At 45.6% G+C, this 16,020-nt stretch overlaps 1 protein-coding gene across 1 annotated transcript in view; it reads left to right on the top strand.

The window, feature by feature from the left end:
- The window catches only part of LOC139069653 (uncharacterized), an 816,187-nt gene that overhangs the window by 81,403 nt on the left and 718,764 nt on the right, over positions 1-16,020 (top strand). The gene's annotated exons all lie outside the window — the stretch shown is intronic.

Here is a 16,020-nt window from a genome sequence, read left to right on the forward strand (position 1 = left end):
AACATTTGAGAATCAACATGTCCATTAAAAAACAGTTGCATTACAAAAGGTCAAAGCCAATTTTAAATATTTTTTGTGCTGACCACCAAATTGTTGTTTTCATATTTCTGCACTCATCTGCAGCTGCCAACTTTCCTTTGAACATTTCATATGAAAGTGTGTTTTTAGCTCACACAGGAAGAAACATGTTGTTCTATTTTCTTCATCATGGATCATGACAAGCTCCCTTCAATATCCAGTCAGTTGTACTTTTGCTTTTTATTTTCACAACTCTTTTCAGGTTCCAACTTTCTCCAAAGCCTCTGGCAATCATGAATGTAATAAACAACAGCATGTCTTAATAATTTAAGTGACTTTAATGGGATAAATCTTTGTTAGTTAAAAGTATCATGCCATCCAAAAAAGGGTACACATGAATGTAATGAGCCATGAAGTCAACTGGACAGTGATGGCATTTTCTGTATCTGTTGCCTCAGGGACATACAACTAAAGCAATACTGTAGTGATTCTTGTATAACATATATTTACTCCTAAAACAGTGTGTGCCAGTTGTCTTGATAAACAGCTATCTTTGTGGAAACATTCCAGTGTTTATCCTAATGTCTTCTGTTGTCTGGGCTGTTCATGGTGTTGAGAGTTGAGCTAGATGTTCCCTTTCAGCCAGTCTCAGCAGAAATCCAGGTCACAATGACCAGAATAAAGTTGCACAAGGTAAATATCTATTGATTTTTTTTTTCACTTTAAGTTCATGTGGGTTTCAGCTTTCTGGTTATGTAATGCTAATGTGGATTTTGTGAATAATAAACCCCTCCCTGGGCTGCCACCTTATCATTTTGGAGGGGTTTGAGTGTTCCAATGATCCTAGGAGCTAAGTTGTCTGAGGCTTTGTGCCTCTGGTAGGGTCACCCATGGCAAACAGGTCCTAGATGAGGGATCAGAAAAGTGCAGCCCAAAGACCTCTTACAAAGAACAAGACAAATAGACATAATGTTCCCTCGCCTGGAAGCGGGTCACCGGGGCCCCCCTCTGGAGCCAGACCTGGAGTTGGGGCACATTGGCATGCTACCCATGGAGCACAGCTGGGTACAGCTCGAAGAGGAGATGTGGGTCCCCCTTTCCATGAGCTCACCACTCGTGGGAGGGGCCAAATGGGTCAGGTGCATTGTGTGTCAGGTGGTAGCCGAAGGCAGGGACTTTGGCGGTCTGATCCTCAACTACAAAAACTAGTTCCTGGTACGTGGAATGTCACCTCTCTGGTGGGGAAAGAGCCAGATTTGGTGGTTGAGAGGTTCCAGCTATATATAGTTGGACTCATCTCAACACATGGCTCTGGCTCTGGAACAATTGAGAAGCGCTGAGCAGGGGTGGGCATACTTTCTGCCCACCATGTTGGTGCCTATACGTTGGGGTTTACCCCAGTGAACGAGAGGGTAGCCTGCCTCCGCTCTTATATGGGGGGATGAGTTCTGACTGTGGTTTGTGCTTATGCACCAAACTGCAGCTCAGACTACTCATTCTTTTCAGAGTCCTTGGAGGAGGCTCTTCAAGTGACTTGCTCGTTCTGCTGGGGGACTTTAACGCTCATGTGGGCAACGACAGTGATACCTGGAGAAGTGTGGCTGGGAGGAACGGCTCCTGTGATCTGAATCAGAGTGGTGTTTTGTTACTGGACTTCTGTGCCGTCATTTGTTGTCCATAATGAACACCATGTTCAAGCATAAAGGTGTTCAAATGTGCTCTTGGCAACAGGATACCTTAAGCCTGATTTATGCTTCTCCGTCTGCGTCAGTGCGGAGACACGCAACACCATTACCCGTCCTTGCGTAGGGCTCCGGCAGGCATGCAAGTACGTACGGAGTCAAGCCCACTTTTTTAAACATCCGTCGAACGAGACGGATTACGCAAGCTTGTGATTGGTCAGGACGCCGCTGCTGTTTACAGCGCTGCCACTGCAAAGAGAGCCGAGGATAACTAGCTGCAGACACGGAGAAGCTTGAAGAATACCTCGCGAAAAAACTTAAAAACATGAACGTTTAATTCTCCCGTGACTGGAGGGGTGAAAAGATGCACAGCAAGCGTTTTATTTGTGGACAGAAATGACAGGAAATGTGGGTTTAGAGGTGGGGAGCGCATGAAGCGGTGGGAGAATGAGAGACAAATATATCCGTGTTAAAAGTCTCTTATATACACAAAAAACACAATATAAACACACTGTCTTGGGCCGGATACATGACAGGATACCACAGAACAGCGCTACGCCCTCTGCTGTCCTGCCGGGCAATTGCTTTGCAACACTCTCCAGGAGACGGAGAAGTAAAAGAGCAAAACGCTTCTGTCAGTCCGTGCGTGCCTGTCCCTTGCGGAGCTGACGGAGAAGCATAAACCAGGCTTTAGGCCGCAGTTCAAGATCACCCAGACACGAAAGGTCGTAATCAGATTTACCAGAGGTCCACACCTTCTGCAGTGTCCAGCTTAACCTCCTGACCGCCTGGATCGCTTGGGGATCTTCACATGAGGGTACGTAGACAGGCACAGATTGCATCGGATGGTTTTATTTAGCGTATCAAACCATACAGCCAAATTGATTTTACAACCCAGACTTCACAATCTCTCCCTCAGATATTTGAGAAAGGTTTTGCTAAAATTAGCTCACATTCCATCATTCCATTCATCATCTGTTATCTACACAACTATCATTTCATGCATACTTTGTCATGTACAATCATTTAGGGAAAATGTATCATTTTTATAAACTATAATCTTGACTCCTGTCTAAATTAATATGAAGTGTACATTCCCTGAATAAGTCAAATAAACTAAAGTCTTCTGATTAAACATTAAAAGACCAATCAGATTGATATTTCATATTTAAATTGAATTATCACATCTTATTGATCATTTAATATATATGTAGCCAATCCTTAATATTACAAGGCTGAAATTGATCCATGGGTGGATAAACCCTGAGCGTCACAATCATTGGGATTTTGCGGAGGCTATTTAAAGACTTGATGTCTGTGAGTATTTGAATAAATATCCCGATTTTCATGATTTTTGGGAGCCACCTGACCTCTCAGAAGACTAGGGATGGGTACCGAATTCGGTACTTTTTAAGGTACCAACCGAATTCCACAGTACCGACCGAGCACCCATTCACTTCATTTGAAACGGTGCCTCGTTTAGGCACCCGTCCTTCACAACGAGAACTTGCCTAGACAGCTGCGCATATGCAAGAGCGTTAAGTCATCGGTCGCTGCGAGCCAGTTGTAAACAGAGCAGCATGGGTAGAAAGAACGAAAGCTGAAGCTTGGGTCCACTTCACTAAATGTGATGGGTAACTGGGTGATGATGAAATCAGTGACAACGATCTACGTGAGACATCCTCATCTTAATCTGCTCCGGTAGGTAAATAAAATGTTTAAGATAACGTTAGCTTGATTTGTTAGCTTCCGTTTCACTAATGGTGCGTTCGCTTTCTCCTCGGAACTCCGAAATTCCGACTAGAAGAACATGAACGCACACTAAAGGTTGGCTTCACTTTAATAAATGCGACAGGTGACTGGGTGAAGATGAAACCAGTGATAACGATCTAAGTGTGAGGCATCATCGTTTTAATCTGCTCCAGCAGCTATATAAACTGTTTAAGATAATGTTAGCTTGATATGTTAGCTTCCATTGCCACCATTGTTATCATCTAATGGTGCATTCGCTTTCTCCTCGGAAATTCTAACTTCCCAGTAGGAAAAATTAAAGAAAAAGGATGGCAAAAGGAATGAACATACACAGTAAATTTAGTTCACAGTAAAGATGTTTGCTTCAGTTTAATTATCAGCTTATAAAATTACAAGGACGATGTTAAAATACAAACAGTTGTATGTTATTTATCGTGATATTTATAAATTATGGTTATGAATTGAGAAGAATATATATCTAATTATGCCCTCCAACAAGCCTGCACATGAATGGAAAAAAGTGCGAAAATTGGTCCCGTTAAGTACCGGTATCGATTCGTGGGTACCGGGAATTAGTACCGGATCGATTCAAATTTCAAAGGTACCCATCCCTACAGAAGACCATAAAAATGTTTAAATAAAGTGGATTATTGACAGGAATTAATTGAGAGCTGATCTGTAGCAAGCAGGGTTCGGGAACTGGAGAGTGGACCACTGGAAGAAAGAACAAGGTCAGTGGGGCAGAAGACAAGGTGAATAATTGAATAATGAGCTCAAAACGGTTTCTTACTGGGAGGATGGGAGGTGAGCTCTGAGCAGGTGAGGAAGGAACCAGAGCTGTGGTCAGGTGTGGAGATCTGAATGAGAGCAGGTGAAGGTGAGAAACTGGCAGGAGAATGGTGATATAATGGGGATGGCTTATGATGTGTTTCATTTGAGGGTGGACAGGAGATGCGAAAGAGGCATCTGCCTTGCAGGCAGAACCCTGGAGGCAAGGTAGAGAGCTGTTGAGTTGAAAAGCTGAATGCTTCAGCGTGGCTGGAGTTCTTGAATCCTAAGTGGGTCCTCCAACATAAATAAGGAACAGGCGAGATTTCAGGATAAATTAGAACACTGATACCGATGGCTGGATGTTACCACTTCAGAAAACAATCTGGCAGTGCGTGATTGGTTCCCAGTTCCTTTTATCCTCCCAAATGATGAGATGATGAGCTTCAGGTGAGCAAGACGATCAGCTGCCGTGATCGCCTGCTGGGAGAAGCTACCCTTAGCGTGTCCGTATGCCCTCCAACAAGCCTGCACATGAATGGAAAAAACACACACAGAGCCCACTGACACCTATGACCTGCCTATTTCTGGTGTCTACTTTTTATTTGTGAGTACTGGACTGGAAGGAGAGCTTCCTCAATATCAGATAAAGCAGAGTTTACAGGAAGAACCGTCTTCCTACACAAACATATTCTTTTTGGATACCTTGTATTCCAACCCAACCCTAATGTGAGTGGTTATGTTGATTTCATTACGCTGTAAAATTAAATATAATTGCAAAGTTAAAAGTAAGCAATGACACTTTATCACCAAACCTCTGAATAATGCTCATTTTTTTGTCCATCCCACCTCTATGTAAGCATCGGCAGGGCTCACATTAATCTTACTCTTTTCTGTAGCACACAGACTGTCAAGTCACTTTTCATTTGACAGTGCAGTGTTTCAGTGAGAGAATGCGTCACATTTTGGCGTTCCTGCCCATACCATTTACATCAATTTTCAATCATAAAAGAGTTGGAAACTCTTTTTTCTGACTCTCCTGGAGCTTTGGAACTCCCTGTCTGTGCATCCTCTGTTCTATGTATTCCTCCCAGTTCTGGAATGGATTATCTCAAAGACAAAGGGGCACAAAGTGGGGGTACACTTTGGGTTTTACATGGTTTTGTAAGACCAGGCTTGTTTTAATCACATTCAAATGCAATACTGTCATTTGATTGTGTAAAAACAAAAAGAAAATCCTAAAGAACAATGTTTCCATTATGATGCTTCTATGTAGTATTGGCTATCAATGGGTTTCCTCCCACACCCGTCAAATATTGATAAAACTTAACAATTAATTTTCTCCAAAGCATTTGGCTGATAAGGCTCACACAACAGACGCTCCATTAAAGCCCTCTTAGCTCTGCTGCCTCCCTGTTAAGCTGTTTTTGAAAGCCACTTCCTTAACATTTCTATTATTTTACCTGTCCAACTGAAAAAGTGTCACCACAAATTGAACAATAAAACTCATCATACAAAATGTCAAAGCTACACTTTGTTTGATGTTAAAACCCAAAGTGAGAGTGGTTCTTATGATTGATGGTAATTAAACTTCATTTTTTTCACAAGACTAAAATTAAATCAGCCTTCTTTCGACTGTAATCTTTAAAGTTACTCTGGACATGCGTTGCTTCCTTTTGTAATTTGGGTTTTTTGGTCGCTGATCTCCATCATATCAATACAGCTCCATATAACCCACTAACTGTCTTGATAACTGCAGATAGAAGCTGTTTAGAAAACAACTGGCAGTAATCAAAGTCAGCTGGTCTAATTCATCCAGTAGGGGTTAATACAACATTTAGTTTCAAGACTTTAACCCTGCAATCTAATTGCTATAGGTAGAATCTGAAATTAAAACTAATATGTCTTGTTTCTTCAAACTTACAGCTTACAGCTCAACCCAAAAATGCATTGACCTTAAAAATGGAGCACCATTTAATTTGACAAAAACATTTATTTTCACCACTACAGCATGAGTTTAGGTTAAGTTTTGTGAGAACAAAAAAAAAAAAAAAAAAAAAAAAAGATCAACCAGACACACATGACCTTTGTATTGTATTACTAGATTTTTTTTAACACAGCAAAAAGGTAACCACATTAGGTTATGCAAATAACTACTGTTCCCTGAAGAAGAGGAATGAGGTACAACGAAGGTACTATGGGACATTCTGCCCTCTGTGGCCTGGCTGAAGACACATCTAATCATGCCTGTAAAGGCAAATCAGTGTGACGCTGTGTGGAGGCCCTGCCCTCCACTTATAAGCGACAGTTCGATAGCTGCTCTTCACCGAGTTGGGCTTTGAAATGGGGTAGCTCTGTGTTGTATCTCGTTCCTCTCCTTCAGGGAACAGTGGTTATATGCATAACCTATCATTCCCTTTCAATCGATTCACTCCGTACAACGAAGGTACCATGGGACTTATCGAAATGTCCCATGAGCAGCTGTCAAACCTGGGCTGAGATTGCAATGTAAGATGGCAAGTCAGACCCAGCAGAAAGAACCGCATGGGCCACCAAAGGGGCCAAAACATCCAAATGGTAAAACCTCACAAAGGTCTGGGGTGTAACCCAGCTTGCAGCTGAGCAAATGTCACCAACTTTAACGCCTTTAAAAAGCACCCAAGAAGCAGCCACACCTCTAGCAGAGTGTGCCCTGACCCCTAGGGGCAGCTGGGAGCCAGTGACACTGTAACACAGGGAAATGGCCTCCACAATCCAATGAGAAAGTCTTTGCTTCAAAAAAGCTTTTCCCACGGAGTTTCTCTGTTTTTAGGATACTCTGAGTGTGATCTGTATAAGCCTGCAGAGCACAAACTGGGCACAGACAAGGCAGCCACCTCTGCTCCTCAGAGGCAAAAGGGGGATGATTGAAACCCAAAAGATCTATGGCCCATGGAACCTTAATTGAGCGGGATGACCTTGGGCAAATACACAGCATTTGGATGCAGAATGACCCTAGATCTGTCGTCGTCTTCCTCCGCTTATCCGGGTCCGGGTCGCTGGGGCAGCATCCCAACTAGGGAGCTCCAGACTGTCCTCTCCCTGGCCATCTCCACCAGCTCCTCCAGCAGGATCCCAAGGTGTTCCCAGTTTGGAGAAGTAACCACTCCAACGTGTCCTGGGTCGACCCGGGGGCCTCTTGCCGGCAGGACATGCCCAAACCACCTCCCCAGGGAAGCGTCCAGGAGGCATCCTGACCAGATGCCCAAACCACCTCAACTGACTCCTTTCGATCCGGAGAAGCAGCGGTTCTACTCCGAGTCCCTCCCGAATGCCCGAGCTCCTCACCCTATCTCTAAAGCTGAGCCCGGCCACCCTACGGAGGAAACTCATTTCAGCCGCTGGTATCTGCGATCTCGTTCTTTGGATAATTACCCAAAGCTCATGACCATAGGTGAGGATTGGGACATAGATCGACCGGTAAATTGAGAGCCTGGCTTTCTGGCTCAGCTCCCTCTTCACCATGACAGATCGGCTCAGCGTCCGCATCACTGCAGACGCTGAAAAAGTCTGCCTGTCGATCTCCCGATCCCTCCTACCCTCACTCGTGAACAAGACCCCGAGATACTTAAACTCCTCCACTTGAGGTAGGACCTCTCCCCCGACCTGGAATTGGCAAGCCACCCTTTTCTTGTCGAGAACCATGGTCTCAGATTTGGAGGTGCTGATCCTCATCCCAGCCGCTTCATACTCGGCCACGAACCTACCCAGCAAGAGCTAAAGGTCAGAGCTGAATGAAGCTATGAGGACCACATCATCCGCAAAAAGCAGAGATGAGATTCTCCTGCCACCAAACTCGACACTCCACACCACGGCTGCTCCTAGAAATTATGTCAATAAAGGTAATGAACAGAACCGGTGACAAAGGGCAGCCTTGGTGGAGTCCAATCCTCACCGGGAGCAGGTCCGACTTACTACCGGCTATGCGGACTAAACTCATGCTCCTCTGGTTAAGGGACTGAATGGCCCTTAACAGAAAGCTACCCACCCCATACTCCTGGAGCGTCCCCCACAGGGTGCCCCTGGGGACACGGTCACAAGCCTTCTCCAAATCCACAAAACACATGTGGATTGGTTGGGCAAACTTCCATGCCCCCTCCATCACCCTTGCAAGGGTATAGAGCTGGTCCACAGTTCCATGGCCAGGACAAAAACCACATTGCTTCTCCTCAATCTGAGATTCAACTATCAATCGGACCCTCCTCTCCAGTACCTTGGGAGTAGACCTTTCCCCGGTCTGCCACTCCACAGGAACTGCACCCGATGACCACGCAATGTTGCAGACGTGTCAACCATGACAGCCCTACCACATCCATAGCCTTGAGATACCAGGACGAATCTCATCCACCCTCGGGGCTCCGCCGCTGTGTAGTTGTTTGACTACCTCAGCAACTTCTGCCCCCGAGATTGGACAGTCCATCCCCAGGTCTCCCGGCTCTGGTTCCTCTTCGGAATGGGAGTAGGTGGGATTGAGGAGCTCCTCAAATATTCCTTCCACCATCTGACTATAGCCCCAGTTGACGTCAGCAGCTCCCCATCCCCACTGTAAACAGTGTGAGCAAGTTGCTGCCTTCCTCTCCCGAGGCCCCGGACCGTTTGCCAGAGCCTCTTTGGAGCCGATCGATAGTCTTCCTCCATGGCCTCACCAAACTCCTCCCACGCCCGAGATTTTTGCTTCGGCAACTGCCACTGCTGCACCCCGCTTGGCTATCTTGTACCTGTCTGCTGCCTCCGGAGACCCACAGACCAGCCACGCCCTGTAGGCCTCCTTCTTCAGCCTGACGGCTCCCCGAACCTCTGGTGTCCACCAGTGGTTACGGGGGTTGCCACCACGACTGGCAGCGGCCACCTTGCGACCACAGCTAATAACAGCCGCCTCAACAATCGCAGAGTGTAACAAGGCCCACTTGGAATCAATGTCCCCCAATGCTCTCGGGATGTGGTCTTTTACAACCCACGTGTCTAGGGGCCTGGGGTAACATGGAGGACGCATGACACAAAGGAAAATTAACAAAGGTTTTATTTACTTTTCTCCTTTTTTTGTCTTACTCTAGAAAAGAAACCACAGTGAAACAACCCATTTAACCAAAAAAGGCTCAAGCACTAAAATGTAACATAACAAATATCAAAAAGGTAACAGATTACCCCTAAAGCTTATTTCTTTTCGATAATCAGTATCAAAGCCCTAAGTGGGAGACAATAGACCAGAGGAAAGGCTGCTCTGCACTATTGTCCCCATTGGTGAGGAGCTCCAGCAGGTCCTTTAAGCAATACGCGGCTGATGAAAACCCAGCTCAGCTGGTGCAGGGAGGAGCAAGGGTGAGCAATCAGGCCATAGTCTGCAGGCATGCTCCTCAGATGCAGCATTAATGAGAACACAAAAATGCACAGAAAATGAAAACACAACACAAAAAGGCTCCAGCAGTAACACGGTCAAAGCTCTGCCGAAGGTGGGAGTTGAAGACCGTCTCGACAGGTTCTTCTGCCAGGCATTCCCAGCAGACCCTCACTATGTGTTTGGGTCTGCCAGATCTATGCGGGATCTTCCCATGCCATCTGATCCAACTCACCACCAGGTGGTGATCAGTTGACAGCTTCGCCCCTCTCTTCACTCGGGTGTCCAAAACATACGGCCGCAGGTCAGATGATATGACTACAAAGTCTATCATCGACCTGCGACCTAGGCTGCCCTGGTACCAAGTGTACCGATGGGCATCCTTATGTTCGAACAGGGTGTTCGTTATGGCCAAACTGTGGCTTGCACAGAAGTCCAATAACAAAACACCACTCGAGTTCAGATCAGTTGGGCCGTTCCTCCCAATCACACCCCTCCAGGTCAAGCTGTCATTGCCTATGTGAGCATTGAAGTCCCCCAGCAGGACAATGGAGTCCCCTGATGGAGCACTACCTGGCACTCGTCCCAGGGACTCCAAAAAGGGTGGATACTCTGAACTGATATTTAGCCCATAAGCACAAACAACAGTTAGGACCCGTTCCCCGACCCGAAGGCGAAGGGAAGCTACCCTCTCGTCCCCCAGGGTAAACCCCAACACACAGGCAGAGAGTCTTGAGGCTAACAAAAGCCAACCCCAGCCCTCACCCGGGGCAACTCCAGCAAAGGAGAGTGTCCACCCCCCTCAAGGACTTGGGTTCCAGAGCCAATGCTATGTGTCGAAGTGAGTCCGACTATATCTAGCCGGTACCGCTCAACCTCTGCCACAAGCTCCTGCTCCTTCCCCGCCAGCGAGGTGACGCACCATGTCCCAAAAACCAGTTTCATTGTCTGGGGATCGGACCACCAAGGCTTCCACCTCGGTCTGCCACCCGATCCACACTGCACGGGACCCTTCATGTTCCTCCTGTGGGTGGTGGGTCCACAGTTAGATGAGCCCATGTATCCGGTTCAGGCTGGGCCCGGCCGGGCCCCATGGACAAACACCCGGCCACCAGGCGCTCGCTCACGGGCCCCAACCCCAGGCCTGGCTCCAGGGTGGGACCCCGCTAACCCTCCGGGCCGATTACTCCGACTCCTTGATAGTTCATCCATGAAAGATCCTCTGAACCGTTCTTTGTCTCACCATTCACCTAAGACCAATTTGTCATGGGAGACCCTACCAGGGGCACAAAGCGCCCCAGACAACATAGCTCCTAGGGTCATTAGGGCACTCAAACTCCTCCACCACGATTAGGTGACGGTTCAAGGAGAAGGACCCTAGATCCATTTGATGAAAATTTCAGATAGGAAGGGTGAACTGAAAGAGCATGAAAATCCCCGTCCATCTTAGTCAATTTTAGGGTTAAGTGCAGGGATGCCTCATAAGACTGAAACTTTACGCTAATAGATTAATTGGGTTCTAACGGGGTACCACACAGGGCCTCCAGCACCAAAGTGAGGTCCCAAGAAGGGGCCGAAGATCTAATAACATGCCTCAGTCTGCAAACCTCTTTCATGAACCAAACGGCTAAAGGGTGAGCACCAGGAGAAACTCCAATAAAAGATTCATGGCAAGCAGAAATGGCTGCCAGATAGACCTTTACAGTGGAGATAGACGAGACCTTGACCAGCAGATCCTGTAGAAAATACAGAATATCCACATTAGAGCTCTTTGAGGCAACTACGGACCTGCTCAGACACCACACCTCAAAAGCTTTCCACTTATAGGCGTATAAACCCCTAGTGGAGTAGAGCTCTGACTATTATTTACCCCAGCTGGGGCAAGACTTTTAGCTAACATTTTGGACCTTTCAGAAGGCAGGCCTGCAGCTTCCACAGATGTGGACGAGGGTGCAGCACTTCCCCTTGAGCCTGAGACAGAAGGTCCTGTCTGATGGGGAGCCTCCATGGAAGGGCTATGATCAGATTGATGACCTCCGGGTACCAAGGCTGTGTGGGCCACTGAGGGGCCACCAAAATCAGGGACAGGCTTGACCTGTGCACTGTCTCCAGTACTGCTGCAATCAAGCCTACTGGAGGAAAAGTGTAGAGGAGAACTTTGGGCCAAGGGTGCGCTAGAGCATCCAAACCCATTGGAGCGGTTTGATCTGTTAAGGAGAAGAACAGGGGACAGTTTGTGTTTGATGCCAAACAGATCCACCACCGCTCAACCAAACCTCAGCCAGATCTGGGACACCACCTTGGGGTCGTCTCCATTCCTTTTTACAGGGGTCCGCCCTTGGAGAGCAAGTCTGCCCTGTGGTTCATGCAACCGGGGACATAAGCTGCTGTGAGAGGCAGGAGATTCAGATTGCACCAGTGCAGCAACGTGCAGGTCAGATTCAGCAGAGGAAGAGAACATGACACCATGCACAGTAGTGTTGTCTGTGTGCACCAGCACATGTTGTCCTTCCAGGTGATGACTGAAATGTTTCAGAGCTAACATGGCTAACAGTTCCAGAAAGTTGATATGGAACCCCGATTGGGCTGAGGACCATGCCCCTCTCACCGCAAAGAGCCCCCCAGCCTCTGAGGGAAACGTCTTTAGTCACCCACTATGCGTTCCGACACTCTCCCGATAGGAGAACCCTGGCAGAACAGTCCAGGTTCTCTCCATGGGAGAAGAGTCCCCATGCAAGCTCTGGGGACCATCAACTTTCGCTGGAGGTGACGTGAAGGATGAAGATGGTGAGAGCAGATCCAACGCTGGAAATGTTGCATTTTAACAGGCCGAGAGGCACTACAGTTATGGAGGAAGCCATCATGCTTAGCAACTGTAGAGCTGTGTGGAGTGTCAGTTTGGGTCCTAGCTGAAAGCAGCTGCGTAGCTCGGCTATTCGCTGGTCCGAGAGATGTGCTCTTCCTGATCGAGAGCAAATTTCCAGTCCGAGAAAGGAGAACTCTGACTCGGAACTAGGGAGCTCTTTTAGTAATTTACTGAGAAACCCAGGGCTTGAATGTGATTGAGAACCTGAGAGATCTGAGCCTCCGCTTGCCCACTGGAATTCGCTAGCAGTGCCCAGTCATCAAGATAGGTGAGAATGTGGATTCCCCTCTCTCTGAGAGGTGTTGGCGCGGCTTCCAACAAACAGAATGAACGCACAAAAGACACATGACCTTTTTTTTCCAGGTTTACTTAAGGTAAACTTATCTATAAAAAATATCTAGGTTTTGTTTGTTTCTTAGTCTATATTTTTCACAGAAACTGTAGCATAGTCATGAAAGCCGGGTGGCTTTGTTTATCCATAGATTCACAGAGATAAATGGGACATCACTCCATTGAAACGGGAAGAAAAAGTATGAGAATGAACCAGTGAACCGGCACTCAGGCATCTTTCCAGACTCAGTTTAACTGAGATGGCTTCAGTGGCACAGTGTTAGGTTGTCTTGATTTTTGGCTGTCGTTTTTGTGTTTTCTGAGGAGACAGCAACATAACTGAATAGCTGTGCCCATAGCCACCACCATACTCTGACCCATGATGCATTATCACATTTTCAATGGTCATGTCTGGGTAAATTAATCTAGTTGTGATATGTAATGGGGGAGTCTGGATGTGGGGAACAAGGGCAAAACTGCAGTAAATGTTAATCATGTTGTTGTGTCTGTTAACATTTAATGGTCATGGAAGCTATTATGTAGTCCTGCACTTCCTATGGTGTGCAGTTATTGCGCACATGCATCAGCCTTTGATTTTCTACAGCAAAGTGTTCTTCAGAAAACCATCAGGGAGACATTAGAAATATTATATTTGAAGTTCTTTTGTTTGCTTGTTTCATTTTGTTCCCTGTCCTGAAATGTGAAACAATAACTGGGTTTTATTAAAAATATTATTTTTTCTTAGTTTCTTTAGAATGATTGCAATGGTCACTTATCTCGTGCCAAGTGCTAAAACAGAGAACAAAGCTTTATTTATGCTGCACAACTACAATCACTGTAATCTTCTTACTGCTCGTGCAAACACATTTCCATTAACATAACACGTACCAGTCTCTCTACAGTATCAAGCTATACTCATACAAAGTTACATTTCAGTAGCACTACATTTTTTTCTTTGAAGTCAACCCAAACTTCTCTCTGAAGTCATATTATTTCTGAACAAAATCATAACAGTGTGTGAAATTACCCCGAGGCCCTTACTGTCTGTGTTCTGGGACTGAGCAGGCATTTGAGGGCACTGGTGCATTCTGAAAGGCTGCATGCTGGGCCTGTGCCATCTCAGAGGATTACACGAATTAGAATGAGGTTTGCCGGAGATATCCTGCACACTGGAGAAAATTCACACAATAAGTGTTTTTTCTCAGTGGGCTCATTTTTCGCCCACAGAGAGTATGGGCCAAGAATTCAGATGGAAGACAAACGAGAGATTAAACACTGTAAAACTTCTAAAGTGACTGTCTGCTTATATAGCTCATGAAAGTTAATATATGTGAAGTTCAGGGTTTGATGTCAGATAGTTATCGGTCACTCCTTTTTTAATGTGCAAGGCTCACCTAAGTGCTTTGCCCAAAAGGTCACAAGGATGAGCGTTCAAAAGAACACAAAAATACTTCTGTTTCTAAAATGATGTGTTCTACTAGAGCTCCCTTAAACTACAAATAGAAACATTGCATCCCCCTTTATTAAAATGAGATTTTTGAGGTTTTGCTCCTCCACATTTCCACTCAAAAACATTCTTTACTATTTTAAAAGTACCAGACAGAATGAACCAAACAGAAAACTCACAAAAAAATAATCCAATAAAATTAATAAATATATATTTCATAAAATGTCCTTTGTGTAACACATTATACAGTGGTGTGAAAAACTACTTGCCCCCTTCCTGATTTCTTATTCTTTTGCATGTTTGTCACACATAATGTTTCTGATCATCAAACACATTTAACCATTAGTCAAAGATAACACAAGTAAACACAAAATGCAGTTTTGAAATTACGGTTTTTATTATTTAGGGAGAGAACAAAATCCAAACATTGCCCTGTGTGAAAAAGTAATCGCCCCCTTGTTAAAAAATAGCCCAACTGTGGTGTTTCACACCTGAGTTCAATTTCTGTAGCCACCCCCAAGCCTGATTACTGCCACACCTGTTTCAATCAAGAAATCACTTAAATATGAGCTGCCTGACACAGAGAAGTAGAACAAAAGCACCTCAAAAGCTAGACATCATGCCAAGATCCAAAGAAATTCAAGAACAAACGAGAACAAAAGTAACTGAGATCTATCAGTCTGGTAAAGGTTATAAAGCCATTTCTAAAGCTTTGGGACTCCAGCGAACCACAGTGAGAGCCATTATCCACAAATGGCAACAACATGGATCAGCAGTGAACCTTCCCAGGAGTGGGCGGCCAACCAAAATTACCCCAAGAGCGCAGAGAGAACTCATCCGAGAGGTCACTAAAGACCCCAGGACAACTTCTAAAGAACGGCAGGCCTCACTTACCTCAGTTAAGGTCAGTGTTCACGACTCCACCATAAGAAAGAGACTGAGCAAAAATGGCCTGCATGGCAGATTTCCAAGACGCAAACCACTGTTAAGCAAAAAGAACATTAGGGCTTGTCTCAATTTTGCTAAGAAACATCTCAATGACTGCCAAGACTTTTGGGAAAATACCTTGTGGACTGATGAGAAAAGTTTAACTTTTTGGAAGACAAATGTCCCGTTACATCTGGCGTAGAAGTAACACAGCATTTCAGACAAAGAACATCATACCAACAGTAAAATATGGTGGTGGAAGTGTGATGGTATGGGGTTGTTTTGCTGCTACAGGAACTGGAAGGCTTGCTGTGAGAAATGGAACCATGAATTTTACTGTCTGCCAAAACATCCTGAAGGAGAATGTCCGGCCATCTGTTCGTCAACTAAAGCTGAAGCGATCTTGGGTGCTGCAGCTGGACAATGACCCAAAACACCAGCGAATCCACCTCTGAATGGCTGAAGAACAACAAAATGAAGACTTTGGAGTGGCCTAGTCAAAATCCTGACCTGAATCCTATTGAGATGCTATGGCATGACCTTAAAAAAGGCGGTTCATGCTAGAAAACCCTCAAATAAAGCTAAATTACAATATTTCTGCAAAGATGAGTGGGCCAAAATTCCTCCAGGGCGCTGTAAAAGACTCATAGCAAGTTATCGCAAACGCTTGATTGCAGTTATTGCTGCTAAGGGAGGCCCAACCAGTCATTAGGTTCAGGGGGCGATTACTTTTTCACACAGGGCAATGTAGGTTTGGATTTCGTTCTCTCCCTAAATAATAAAAACCATCATTTCAAAACTGCATTTTGTGTTTACTTGTGTTATCTTTGACTAATGGTTAAACGTGTTCGATGAT

Source organism: Nothobranchius furzeri, chromosome 1 (assembly GCF_043380555.1).
Source record: "Nothobranchius furzeri strain GRZ-AD chromosome 1, NfurGRZ-RIMD1, whole genome shotgun sequence".
Lineage (NCBI taxonomy): Eukaryota > Metazoa > Chordata > Actinopteri > Cyprinodontiformes > Nothobranchiidae > Nothobranchius > Nothobranchius furzeri.